Source organism: Triturus cristatus, chromosome 8 (assembly GCF_964204655.1).
Source record: "Triturus cristatus chromosome 8, aTriCri1.1, whole genome shotgun sequence".
Taxonomy (NCBI): domain Eukaryota; kingdom Metazoa; phylum Chordata; class Amphibia; order Caudata; family Salamandridae; genus Triturus; species Triturus cristatus.
This window is the reverse complement of record NC_140591.1, coordinates 1621447944-1621460903: the sequence shown is the minus strand read 5'-3', so window position 1 is coordinate 1621460903 and position 12960 is coordinate 1621447944. Positions and strand designations below refer to the sequence as shown.

The 12960-nt window shown below is 38.3% G+C and overlaps 3 non-coding genes across 3 annotated transcripts; all 3 read left to right on the top strand.

The window, feature by feature from the left end:
* Positions 1-7946: 7946 nt before the first annotated feature.
* TRNAT-CGU (transfer RNA threonine (anticodon CGU)) lies at positions 7947-8019 on the top strand. Its single transcript has one exon. It is a non-coding gene; the product is annotated as a tRNA-Thr (tRNA).
* Positions 8020-8966: 947 nt separating this feature from the next.
* Positions 8967-9039, top strand: TRNAT-CGU (transfer RNA threonine (anticodon CGU)). The gene has a single exon. It is a non-coding gene; the product is annotated as a tRNA-Thr (tRNA).
* Positions 9040-10492: 1453 nt separating this feature from the next.
* TRNAT-AGU (transfer RNA threonine (anticodon AGU)) lies at positions 10493-10566 on the top strand. The gene has a single exon. It is a non-coding gene; the product is annotated as a tRNA-Thr (tRNA).
* Positions 10567-12960: the final 2394 nt, after the last annotated feature.

Here is a 12960-nt window from a genome sequence, read left to right as displayed (position 1 = left end):
TGATCAGGAGGATGAAATCCACCCTGTTCTACGGGAACGCTTTTTCCTGGGTTGAACTGGCAACAGATCATACAGGTACGGACTTTTTGTTTGGCTGCTGCTCGTAAATGTTTATTGAACCAAATGTGTTGAATGCTGTCTAGCATAGCTTTTTCTCCTAGATGTGCTGGACTATGTATAGTGTTAATTATAACTTGGACCATTGAATCAGGAAGGAACCATACAGACTTTTCCTTCATCATCCATCCTTGGTCCGTTTGGATCCCTCCTAATTCAGTCCATTTCTTTATTTCGTCTGGTGTAGCATGTGTCTGTATGTCAATTACGTCAAGAGTAGGATCTTTAACTGTCATACAATGTGTCGGTGTCAGGACTATTGTCTTTGTCATGTCGGGGGTTTGAGTTTGAGCAGTCTGTTTAGCTGTTCTGTCGGCTAGATCATTGCCTTGGGAAATGATATCAGTAACCTTTGTATGAGCCTTACATTTCATAATTGATATTGCAGTGGGTAGATGTATTGCATCTAATAAGGCATGAATGAGGGGTCCGTGCTGAATGTGGGCACCGTGGGAAGTTAAATAACCTCTCTCTCGCCACAGCACGCCGAAGTCATGTACAACTCCGAATGCATAACGTGAATCAGTGTATATGTTGACTTTTTTATTCGTGGCTTGAATACAGGCTTGTGTCAGAGCGATGAGCTCTGCGGCTTGAGCTGACAAAGTATTTATACGATTAGTTTCAATGACTTCAGTATCTGTTGTGACTGCGTAAGCGGCCACTAACTCTCCTGTACTTGTTCTCATACATGAACCATCTACATACAATGTCAGGTCTGGATCTGACAATGGGACATCGGTTAAGTCTTGTCTGGGTTTTGTCGTTATAGTAATAACTTCAATACAGTCATGAGCTAGTGGGTCTGTTCCGGTCACTGGCAAAAGTGTGGCAGGATTCAATGTGTTACAGCGTCTGATTTCTATATGTGGCTGAAACAATGTAAGTTCATACCCTGTAAGTCGTGCTATAGTCAAGTGTTGTGTTTGCGTTCTATTTACAAGAACCTCTACTGCATGTGGTACTTGAACTGTCAATGGATGTCCTAACACTATGGCATCGCTTTGTCTGATTGCTAAAGCTGTCGCTGCCACTGATTTCAGGCATGCAGGCAAAGCCTGAGCTACGGGATCTAATGTACTAGAAAAATAGGCACATGGTTTGTGTGCTCCTGCTTGTTCCTGTGTGAGTACTGACAAGGCAGTACCTTCGCGTTCTGTAACAAAGAGTGTAAACTGTTTTCTGTAACATGGCGTTGCTAAGACAGGTGCTTGACATAAAGCTTTCTTTAGGCTTTCAAAAGCTTGTGTATGTTCCTGAGTCCAAGGGAGAACAGTCGATGTGGCTGCCTCCTGTGTGGTTAACTGAATGAGTGGTTTTGCTAGAAATGCGTACTGAGGGATCCACTGCCTGCAATATGACGTGAGGCCTATGAAAGCCCGCACCTCCTTTGGTGTCTTGGGTATTGGCATGTTAGCTATTAACTGAATGCGGTCGGGTGTAAGCTGCCTTCCCTCCTTGGACAGCGAGTGTCCAAGATAAATAACTCGCTGGACACAGAATTGCAGCTTAGAAGGGGACACCTTGTGCCCCTTTTCGGCCAGAAATTGTAAAACTGTCAGTGATGCTTTTTCACATTCCGGTTCGCTTCTTGCGGTGATCAGCAGATCATCGACATATTGAAGCAGAGCAGTGTTAACTGGCATGTGGATACTATCTAGTTCTCGTTTCAGTGCTTGGCTATAGATGCTGGGGCTTTCTGTAAATCCTTGAGGTGCGCGTGAGAATTTAAAGCTACGTCCATTTAAACTAAATCCGAACAAATATTGGCTTTCCGGATCTATTGGGACGCTGAAAAAGGCATTCTTGAGATCAATTACAGTAAAGAATGTTGCTTCGGAATCAATAGCTGTCAGTAATGACGAGATATCTGGGACCACAGGGAATTGTGGCACAATGCGTTTGTTTAACTCGCGCAGATCAATAACCAATCGATATACTGGCGGGGCCTTTGGATCTGTTCGTTTAAGAATCGGAATTATCGGTGAATTACATACATTGGAGTCGGTTTCCACAACTACTCCTTGGGCAATGAGCTCGTCAATGATTTGTAGTAAAGCCACTACAGCATCTGGTGGTAACTTGTATTGTCGCATTCGTGGTAGTACCACTCCTGCCTTTAATGTGACTCGATATGGTGTAATATTCATACATCCAACATCAGTAGGGCCTTGTGCCCATAGATGTGTAGGTAAAGTCTGCAGTCGGGGATCCATGTCTCTAGACACATAGTGACCTTTAAAATCACGTAAAAACAACCTTACTCCTTCCGGAGAACAACATATTATGGCTCCTAGAGCTTTCAACGTTTTTATTCCTAGCAAGTTTTCTGGACATGATTTAGTAAGCAATAAATCTGTAGTTCGGGTCAGAGGTCCTATCGTAAGTGGAAGTGGCTGTGACACTTCATTAACAATAGGTTTTCCTGAAAAACCAAGGGAAATATTCTGTGAGCCTGAGAGGGGTGCCCCTGGAACTTCACTACGTTTTATGGTCGTTCGACTTGCCCCTGTATTGAGTAGAAATTTTCTATCTTGGCCTAATAATTCACTATGTATGTAAGGTCCTTCTTGATCTACAGGGATTTCAATAAGGGGTAAGTCAACTTCCCTCTCTAGGCTTTTTCATGCGTAACGCTGGTACTCAGGATATTCATACTGTGCGGTCTGATACATTTGTCGTGTTGTTGTCTGTGTGGCAGCAACAGGCAACGGTGGTGCAGCTGGCACAAACTGTATAGACTGTTGTGCGGCTGGCATGGCCTGGGCATGCTGCAGAGCTCCTTGTTCATTCTGATCTTGTCTGAGTGGCCGTGATCTTTCTTGTGTTTTACCTATGGCGATATTATGTTTTAAAACTGGACAATCGTGTATGTAATGACCTGGCTTTTTACAATAATTACATGTCCCTTTTATAGGTCCTGCTGAATCGGAATGTGTCATACCCTTTTTATGTCCTTCAGCTGGAACTGTCTGGGAAACTAGCATTTTCATTTTCGTGTCTTTCATGCGTCTGTGTTCATGTTCTTGCTCCTCTCTAATTCTATTGTGATGGTACTGTAACATTTGTAACATTTGTGATGGAGTGTTACCTTGCCAGGTACTCTCGAATTTTAATACTCTATTCTTTACTGGGGGCAGGGCATTTTCTACTAATTTTGTTACGAACAGATGTGGGTATGATTCGCTACTTGCTTTTATGCCACTATTTATACCAAAACATTTTTCAAATCGGGCATAGTAATCACTAGTGTCTTCATCTTGCTTCTGTTTACAGGCTGAAATTGTACCCCAATCTTCCTTTTTCGTAGTTAATAAACGTGGCAGTACCTGTACTAATAATCCTGGTAGTGCTTTAGTTTTATCCCCAAGTCCTGCTCCTGCAGTTCGGGCCTTTTCTTCCGCTTCTAACACTGACCATTCTATCTTTTGGTCTCCTACCTCCCACTCTTTTTCCTTGAGTTTCTCATAAATACCAGCAGGCATCAATACTTTTAATATCGTCATAATGTCGGGATAGGTATACTCTCCCATGAGTAACATGTCTTTAATTTCTCGGTGAAAACCCGCTGGATCTTTGTCATGACTGGGTACCACTTTCTTCATTTGTAACAATTCTATTTTTGATATGGGCGTATATACAAATACGCACTTAAACTCGTTGTCCTCGCCTTTTATTGGGTGCACTTCTCGTAAGGGATTCTGTCTATCCATGTGATACGTGGTTCTTTCCTTGACGGGCAATGAGACATGCTCTGCGCATACAAAAAGAATATACTGCTTTCTTGATTCTAGAATTTCTTTAATTAATTTAGTACCTGCACCTCTCCATTTATTCATAAGCAATTCAGTCAATATGTCAGGTAAGGGACCAGGATCTGAATGTTGACTCCGATATAGTATAATGAGTTGTTGAATCATATAAATCCCAACTAACCTCTGTTCATCTGGGGTGAGATTCAAAAATGTGCGTACTACTGTATCATCACTATATTTTCCGGGACTGTCCACCCAATGGACAGCTGCCCTGGCTAAATCTTGTTCATCCATAGAATCGAGGAAATGATAACCCCTTCGTTCTCGGAGTAGTTTGTCGGCGGTTTGGAACGAATGTTCGTTAGACCTTATATTAATTATAGGTATTTGGAAATTCCTGTTATTATCTGGACATATCGGACGTATCGGGTCAATAGGACATCTGTTACTATTACAAGATCTTCCTCTACCTACATAGGCTATGGTGTCCGACTGTCTCGCGGGCAGTCCTGACCCTTCTTCCTCGCTTTGTTCGAACTCGTCTACCTCTAATCTCTCTTCGTGTAGGCGTTCTATTTCTTTTCGGATCTTTCGGCACATGGCTATTATACAATTTTGCTTATCATGTCTCCCTTCTGATATATTCTGGCTCCATCTGGTAAGAATTTGCATTGCTTCCGGGTCTACCCCCGGTCGGTCTTGATTTCTGATCACACAATTTATGAGGAAACGTAACAGTTCCCCCTGTATCTCTACTTTCTGGTATTCCATAGCTCTGTTAATACATTCTGGATCTCGCCCTGTTTGGACAAAATGATATATTTTATCTAGATGCGCAGTCATTCCTGGTAACTTCCCTAAATACACTGCGGCTCGTCTGATACGCAACGATGCCAGGGTCATTTCGTCCTCTTTGCCGGGCACAGGGTCATATCTACAATCTATAAGAAGTTCCTTAAGCGTACGGGCATTTACGAGTTTGGGGGTACGTGAATGTGCTGACTCTTGAAAAGTAAGTTTATTTATTCTGGGTGGCGTAGAAAAAATATTGGTAGCACCTCCCGTAGCCCCATCTGGGGTGTCGGGTGTGAAAGGATTCGTTGAACGTGACACAGCAACTACAGGTGTGGACACAGCTATAGAAGTAGCTGTAGGAACAGATGCAGAAACAGATGTGCTTGCCGGCACTTGTGACACGATCTGTTGCTGTAGGGATACGGGCACTGGATGTTGGCGTTGGACCTCCCTGGTATGCGGTCTATGCGGGGCGGAATTAGCATACTCGGGAGCTGCGTCATCTGAATATGAAGAAAGAAAAACATCTTCTGCGGTTCTAGGATGCCCCTTAGGATGTACCTTTATTGGAAATAATGGGGGTGGCAAGTCTTTCGGTATTTCTGGAGTAGCTTTAGGTAATCCTTCGGCCAGAAGGGGATACATACCATTCATAAGGGCATTTCTTTGTCTGTCTACTTGTTCTGATTTCACTCGGATACCTTCCTCAATTAATAGATTTTCTCGAACTTTATTTGAACTCTCTTTATTCTTTTCTTCCTGTCTACGTGCTTTTTCTGTTCGTCTATGTGATTCCTTACGCCATAATTCAATGGCATCTTTCTGTGACTGTCTGACTTTCCTTTTCCATAACTCTTCTTCTACTTTCATGATGCACTCTGCATCCCAGGTTCCCGCTGTGGGTCACCTCTGACTTTCTGGTAATTCCTTGGTGTAGTCTACCCATAAATCAAGAAATAATATAGCATCTAAGCCATGTTTATGATACATGAAGTACCCTGGAGTGTCCCTAGGAGGAATAGGAACGGCTTCTTCGAGTACCCCTTTTCTTGTAGTGATCTGTCTTAGTTTCGAAAAGAGCGGCATATTGAGAACTGATCTGATACTTAATCTTGAACACACTTAGTACAAAAGCACAATAATGAACAACCATTCATACCACAATATGCAGGACGTTTAACACATTAAACATTAAACATTAAACATTCTTAACCTTTAAAATAACCAACAATGATGATCGTCTGCATAACTAATCACCAAGCATAATTCTTGACACTAACTAGATACTTCGGAATACTTGATATACTGCTGAACAGTACAGATACACTGCTAAAACAGTGCAGACCGGATTTGTGTACCCAAACCCGTCTTGACCGGCACAACCTATGTGCACGTCAGAAATGCCTCCCCAGCAATGGTACTCACCGGGTAGCTTCGGAAACGGAAGGCCTCGGAAACTGGACTTGGACCGGACTGGACTCGACTCGACTCGTCGGAAACTGGACTCGACTTGGGACTTCGGAAACTGGTGGGCCTCTGTATACCTCGGATCTTGCTCTCTCAGCTAGGCTCTGGTCGGGATACTTCGCACTTCTCACCGCCTCGTCTGGGTGTTGATCGCAGCCTCAGTCGCCTCCGCTTGACCGGAGGGAGATACAGGAAATCCTGCTGGTACGCGTTATTGTCCATCCAGCTGTGGCAGGAGACCGGGCCTGCAACTCACCGCCGGCGCGTGAGATGAGAAAGTGTCCCTGTTCGGGCGCCATTCTTGTGGTAAATAAAATTCCTTTACCTGGACTTAATTTGATACAGAAACATAATAAAATAGCTCAGTAAAATGAGAGGCAGAATCCGTGGTATTAGAGGTTCGGAATGGGCTTTATTCCAATGAACGATTATAATCGGTTGCTCCAAGTTCCATCACCACGGAGGTTCAGGAAGTGAAGTACATACATTATTGACATGAAATGACTTTTATAGATCATACATTACAATGAAGCGAATGCAATAGGCGTAACAATTGATAAGGAAAATGACGATTTATCTGCGTAACCAAAAATGGGTGTAATAAGGAGTAAAAAGGAACATAATTGGTTATGATGTCACATATAGGTGGATCTATAAGATAATACTTGGCATAGATGCGCGCGCAGCAGCATGACGTGTAATTGACGTGCAACTAGGGGGTGAAGGGGACTTGACATTTAGCTCTACATGTGGAGACAAGAAGTCTGGGGGGTCAAGTCAACCTAATCCCAAATCATATCTAACATCCTATGTTTAAAGAACTATGTTATCCACAAAAGAAGGACTCTCGGACAGAATCTATTCTATACTGACTGTGCGTGCGTGTACAAGCGTCTAAGTGTCTACACTAAATGCGAGGGGGTAGAAATATTCCATGGTAACAGGGCTATGAATTACTTGCATGAGGACAGAGAAGCCGGGCCTTTTGCTTGGTAACTGGAAGAATGTTTACTTAAACTACTAGGCAGGAATGCATCGGCTGAGGGGGAAGCAGATAATTCGAAGGTGAAATACAGTTCTTGGCAGAGAATAGGCTGATGTCAGGCTTCGTGAGCCGCGCAGAGAATGAGACAAAGTTCATGGTCACAGATGCAGGCTCAGACTGGAGTTTTCAGAGGCAGAAGGCAAGAAGAGTTTGATGACAGAATCAGGGCCTACTTGCCTGGACTGCAAAATGGAGTAACTGAGCCTTATAAGGCCGGTGGCCTTTCATATTTAGGAATGGAATATCCGGCCTATTCATGGCGGATCTGACAGAGGACATGTTGACGGTGGACGCACATGTATTTGCGTCTTCATAACTGGAACTGGAGGGAACATACATGTACTTGTGACATGCACATAGAACCGTTGGGGTCCAAGATAGGGGACATAACTGACCAGAAAAATCCATATTTCCACAGAACAGATCATCTTAAACCTAATAAAAACTGAAAGTGTTTTCAATATTATAGTAACAATACTGTGATTGCAATAATCAAAAATGTATTTCAATGAGCAAGAGGCAGATGAAATATAACCCTAGATTTGAGCAATATTGATGAATATATGTAAAACACTTATTTATGAACTATTCAAAATATGGGATTGAGTTTAAAATGTGTTCTTTTTTAATACAACATAGATATTCTTGTTTACAGATTAGGAATCCTTGCTTGTTTAACATTAGAATACATATTAAGACACTTTAACACAGGCATAGAATTTGATCACCAATACTAAATTAATGATCCCTTCTATATCACTAAAGTAGGTGCTGTGGCTAAGTGGTTAAAGCGCCTGTCTCGTAAACAGGAAAACCTGAGTTCAAATCTCAACAGCACCTTATTATTGGTCCTTACATGTAAAAATAATTTTCATCACGCAAATGTTTAATACATTTTAAAAAGAAAAGTGTTGTTCTGTGAACATTAGAATGTGTCATCTTAAATTGAAAAACAAAAAAACGTGGTATTGTGAAGATTTTCAAAGTAATGCTTTGAATGAAAAAGGGAAAAAAGAGTGACAAAGAGCAAAAGAGAGATAAAAAATCATTCTAGAGTTGAAATCAAGTAATGCATTCTTAAAGAAGGCATAATTAAAACATTTATGAACAGGATAAGCAATATATCAATGAGGTTTTTATCAATAGGATCAGTATCCTCGTCTAAAGTAGTTGAGTAGAGCATTTTCTGAACTGAGAAATGATTATGAAAGTGAAAAACTCAGGATTCTCTTGAACACCATATGGCAAACTGTTCCTTAAAGCATTTTCAAGAGGGTGCTGTCGCTTAGCTGGTTAAAACGCCTGTCTAGTAAACAGGAGATCCTGAGTTCAAATCTCAGCAGTGCCTTGCTTTCCTCATTCTTAAATAAAAAACTATTTTACTTAATTCGTCCTGCGATTCAATTAAATTAGAAAAGTCTGATTTATCTTTCGGTTGAACAGATCATCTTAAACCTAATAAAAACTGAAAGTGTTTTCAATATTATAGTAACAATACTGTGATTGCAAAAATCAAAAAGGTATTTCAATGAGCAAGAGGCAGATGAAATATAACCCTAGATTTGAGCAATATTGATTAATATATGTAAAACACTTATTTATGAACTATTCAAAATATGGGAATGAGTTTAAAATGTGTTCTTTTGTAATACAACATAGCTATTCGTGTTTACAGATTAGGAATCCTTGCTTGTTTAACATTAGAATACATACTAAGACACTTTAACACAGGCACAGAATTTGATCACCAATACTAAATTAATGATCCCTTCTGTATCACTAAAATAGGTGCTGTGGCTAAGTGGTTAAAGCGCCTGTCTCGTAAACAGGAAATCTTGAGTTCAAATCTCAGCAGCACCTTATTATTGGTCCTTACATGTAAAAATAATTTTCGTCACGCAAATGTTTAATACATTTAAAAAGAAAAGTGTTGTTCTGTGAACATTAGAATGGGTCATCTTAAATTGAAAAACAAAAAAACATGGTATTGTGAAGATTTTCAAAGTAATGCTTTGAATGAAAAAGGGAAAAAAGAGTGACAAAGAGCAAAATAGAGATAAAAAATCATTCTAGAGTTGAATTCAAGTAATGCATTCTTAAAGAAGGCATAATTAAAACATTTATGAACAGGATAAGCAATATATCAATGAGGTGTTTATCAATAGGATCAGTATCCTCGTCTAAACTATTTGAGTAGTGCGTTTTCTGAACTGAGAAATGATTATGAAAGTGAAAAACTCAGGTTTCTCTTGAACACCATATGGCAAACTGTTCCTTAAAACTTTTTCAAGAGGGTGCTGTGGCTTAGCTGGTTAAAGCGCCTGTCTAGTAAACAGGATATCCTGAGTTCAAATCTCAGCAGTGCCTTGCTTTCCTCATTCTTAAATAAAAAATTATTTTCATTAAGTCGTCCTGCGATTCAATTCAATTAGAAAAGTCTGATTTATCTTTCGGTTGAACAGATCATCTTAAACCTAATAAAAACTGAAAGTGTTTTCAATATTATAGTAACAATACTGTGATTGCAAAAATCAAAAAGGTATTTCAATGAGCAAGAGGCAGATGAAATATAACCCTGGATTTGAGCAATATTGATGAATATATGTAAAACACTTATTTATGAACTATTCAAAATATGGAATTGAGTTTAAAATGTGTTCTTTTGTAATACAACATAGATATTCTTGTTTACAGATTAGGAATCCTTGCTTGTTTAACATTAGAATACATATTAAGACACTTTAACACAGGCACAGAATTTGATCACCAATACTAAATTAATGATCCCTTCTGTATCGCTAAAATAGGTGCTGTGGCTAAGTGGTTAAAGCGCCTGTATCGTAAACAGGAAATCCTGAGCTCAAATCTCAGCAGCACCTTATTATTGGTCCTTACATGTAAAAATAATTTTCATCACGCAAATGTTTAATACATTTTAAAAAGAAAAGTATTGTTCTGTGAACATTAGAATGGGTCATCTTAAATTGAAAAACAAAAAAACGTGGTTTTGTGAAGATTTTCAAAGTAATGTTTTGAATGAAAAAGGGAAAAAAGAGTGACAAAGAGCAAAATAGAGATAAAAAATCATTCTAGAGCTGAATTCAAGTAATGCATTCTTAAAGAAGGCATGATTAAAACATTTATGAACAAGATAAGCAATATATTAATGAGGTGTTTATGAATAGGATCAGTATCCTCGTCTAAAGTAGTTGAGTAGAGCGTTTTCTGAACTGAGTAATGATTATGAAAGTGAAAAACTCAGGATTCTCTTGAACACCATATGGCAAACTGTTCCTTAAAACATTTTCAAGAGGGTGCTGTGGCTTAGCTGGTTAAAGCGCCTGTCTAGTAAACAGGAGATCCTGAGTTCAAATCTCAGCAGTGCCTTGCTTTCCTCATTCTTATATAAAAAACTATTTTCATGAAGTCGTCCTGCGATTCAATTCAATTAGAAAAGTCTGATTTATCTTTCCGTTGAACAGATCATCTTAAACCTAATAAAAACTGAAAGTCTTTTCAATATTATAGTAACAATACTGTGATTGCAAAAATCAAAAAGGTATTTCAATGAGCAAGAGGCAGATGAAATATAACCCTAGATTTGAGCAATATTGATGAATATATGTAAAACACTTATTTATGAACTATTCAAAATATGGGATTGAGTTTAAAATGTGTTCTTTTTTAATACAACATAGCTATTCTTGTTTACAGATTAGGAATCCTTGCTTGTTTAACATTAGAATACATATTAAGACACTTTAACACAGGCATAGAATTTGATCACCAATACTAAATTAATGATCCCTTCTATATCACTAAAGTAGGTGCTGTGGCTAAGTGGTTAAAGCGCCTGTCTTGTAAACAGGAAAACCTGAGTTCAAATCTCAAAAGCACCTTATTATTGGTCCTTACATGTAAAAATAAATTTAATCACGCAAATGTTTAATACATTTTAAAAAGAAAAGTGTTGTTCTGTGAACATTAGAATGGGTCATCTAAAATTGAAAAACAAAAAAACGTGGTATTGTGAAGATTTTCAAAGTAATGCTTTGAATGAAAAAGGGAAAAAAGAGTGACAAAGAGCAAAAGAGAGATAAAAAATCATTCTAGAGTTGAAATCAAGTAATGCATTCTTAAAGAAGGCATGATTAAAACATTTATGAACAGGATAAGCAATATATCAATGAGGTGTTTATCAATAGAATCAGTATCCTCGTCTAAAGTAGTTGAGTAGAGCGTTTTCTGAACTGAGAAATGATTATGAAAGTGAAAAACTCAGGTTTCTCTTGAACACCATATGGCAAACTGTTCCTTAAAACTTTTTCAAGAGGGTGCTGTGGCTTAGCTGGTTAAAGCGCCTGTCTAGTAGACAGGAGATCCTGAGTTCAAATCTCAGCAGTGCCTTGCTTTCCTCATTCTTAAATAAAAAATTATTTTCATTAAGTCGTCCTGCGATTCAATTAAATTAGAAAAGTCTGATTTATCTTTCGGTTGAACAGATCATCTTAAACCTAATAAAAAGTGAAAGTGTTTTCAATATTATAGTAACAATACTGTGATTGCAAAAATCAAAAATGTATTTCAATGAGCAAGAGGCAGATGAAATATAACCCTAGATTTGAGCAATATTGATGAATATATGTAAAACACTTATTTATCAACTATTCAAAATATGGGATTGAATTTAAAATGTGTTCTTTTGTAATACAACATAGCTTTTCTTGTTTACAGATTAGGAATCCTTGCTTGTTTAACATTAGAATACATATTAAGACACTTTAACACAGGCACAGAATTTGATCACCAATACTAAATTAATGATCCCTTCTGTATTACTAAAATAGGTGCTGTTGCTAAGTGGTTAAAGCGCCTGTCTCGTAAACAGGAAATCCTGAGTTCAAATGTCAGCAGCACCTTATTATTGGTCCTTACATGTAAAAATAATTTTCATCACGCAAATGTTTAATACATTTTAAAAAGAAAAGTATTGTTCTGTGAACATTAGAATGGGTCATCTTAAATTGAAAAACAAAAAAACGTGGTTTTGTGAAGATTTTCAAAGTAATGCTTTGAATGAAAAAGGGAAAAAAGAGTGACAAAGAGCAAAATAGAGATGAAAAATAATTCTAGAGTTGAAATCAAGTAATGCATTCTTAAAGAAGGCATAATTAAAACATTTATGAACAGGATAAGCAATATATCAATGAGGTGTTTATGAATAGGATCAGTATCCTCGTCTAAACTATTTGAGTAGTGTGTTTTCTGAACTGAGAAATGATTATGAAAGTGAAAAACTCAGGTTTCTCTTGAACACCATATGGCAAACTGTTCCTTAAAGCATTTTCAAGAGGGTGCTGTGGCTTAGCTGGTTAAAGCGCCTGTCTAGTAAACAGGAGATCCTAAATTCAAATCTCAGCAGTGCCTTGCTTTCCTCATTCTTAAATAAAAAATGATTTTCATTAAGTCGTCCTGCGATTCAATTAAATTAGAAAAGTCTGATTTATCTTTCGGTTGAACAGATCATCTTAAACCTAATAATAACTGAAAGTGTTTTCAATATTATAGTAACAATACTGTGATTGCAAAAATCAAAAAGGTATTTCAATGAGCAAGAGGCAGATGAAATATAACCCTAGATTTGAGCAATATTGATGAATATATGTAAAACACTTATTTATGAACTATTCAAAATATGGGATTGAGTTTAAAATGTGTTCTTTTGTAATACAACATAGCTATTCTTGTTTACAGATTAGGAATCCTTGCTTGTTTAACATT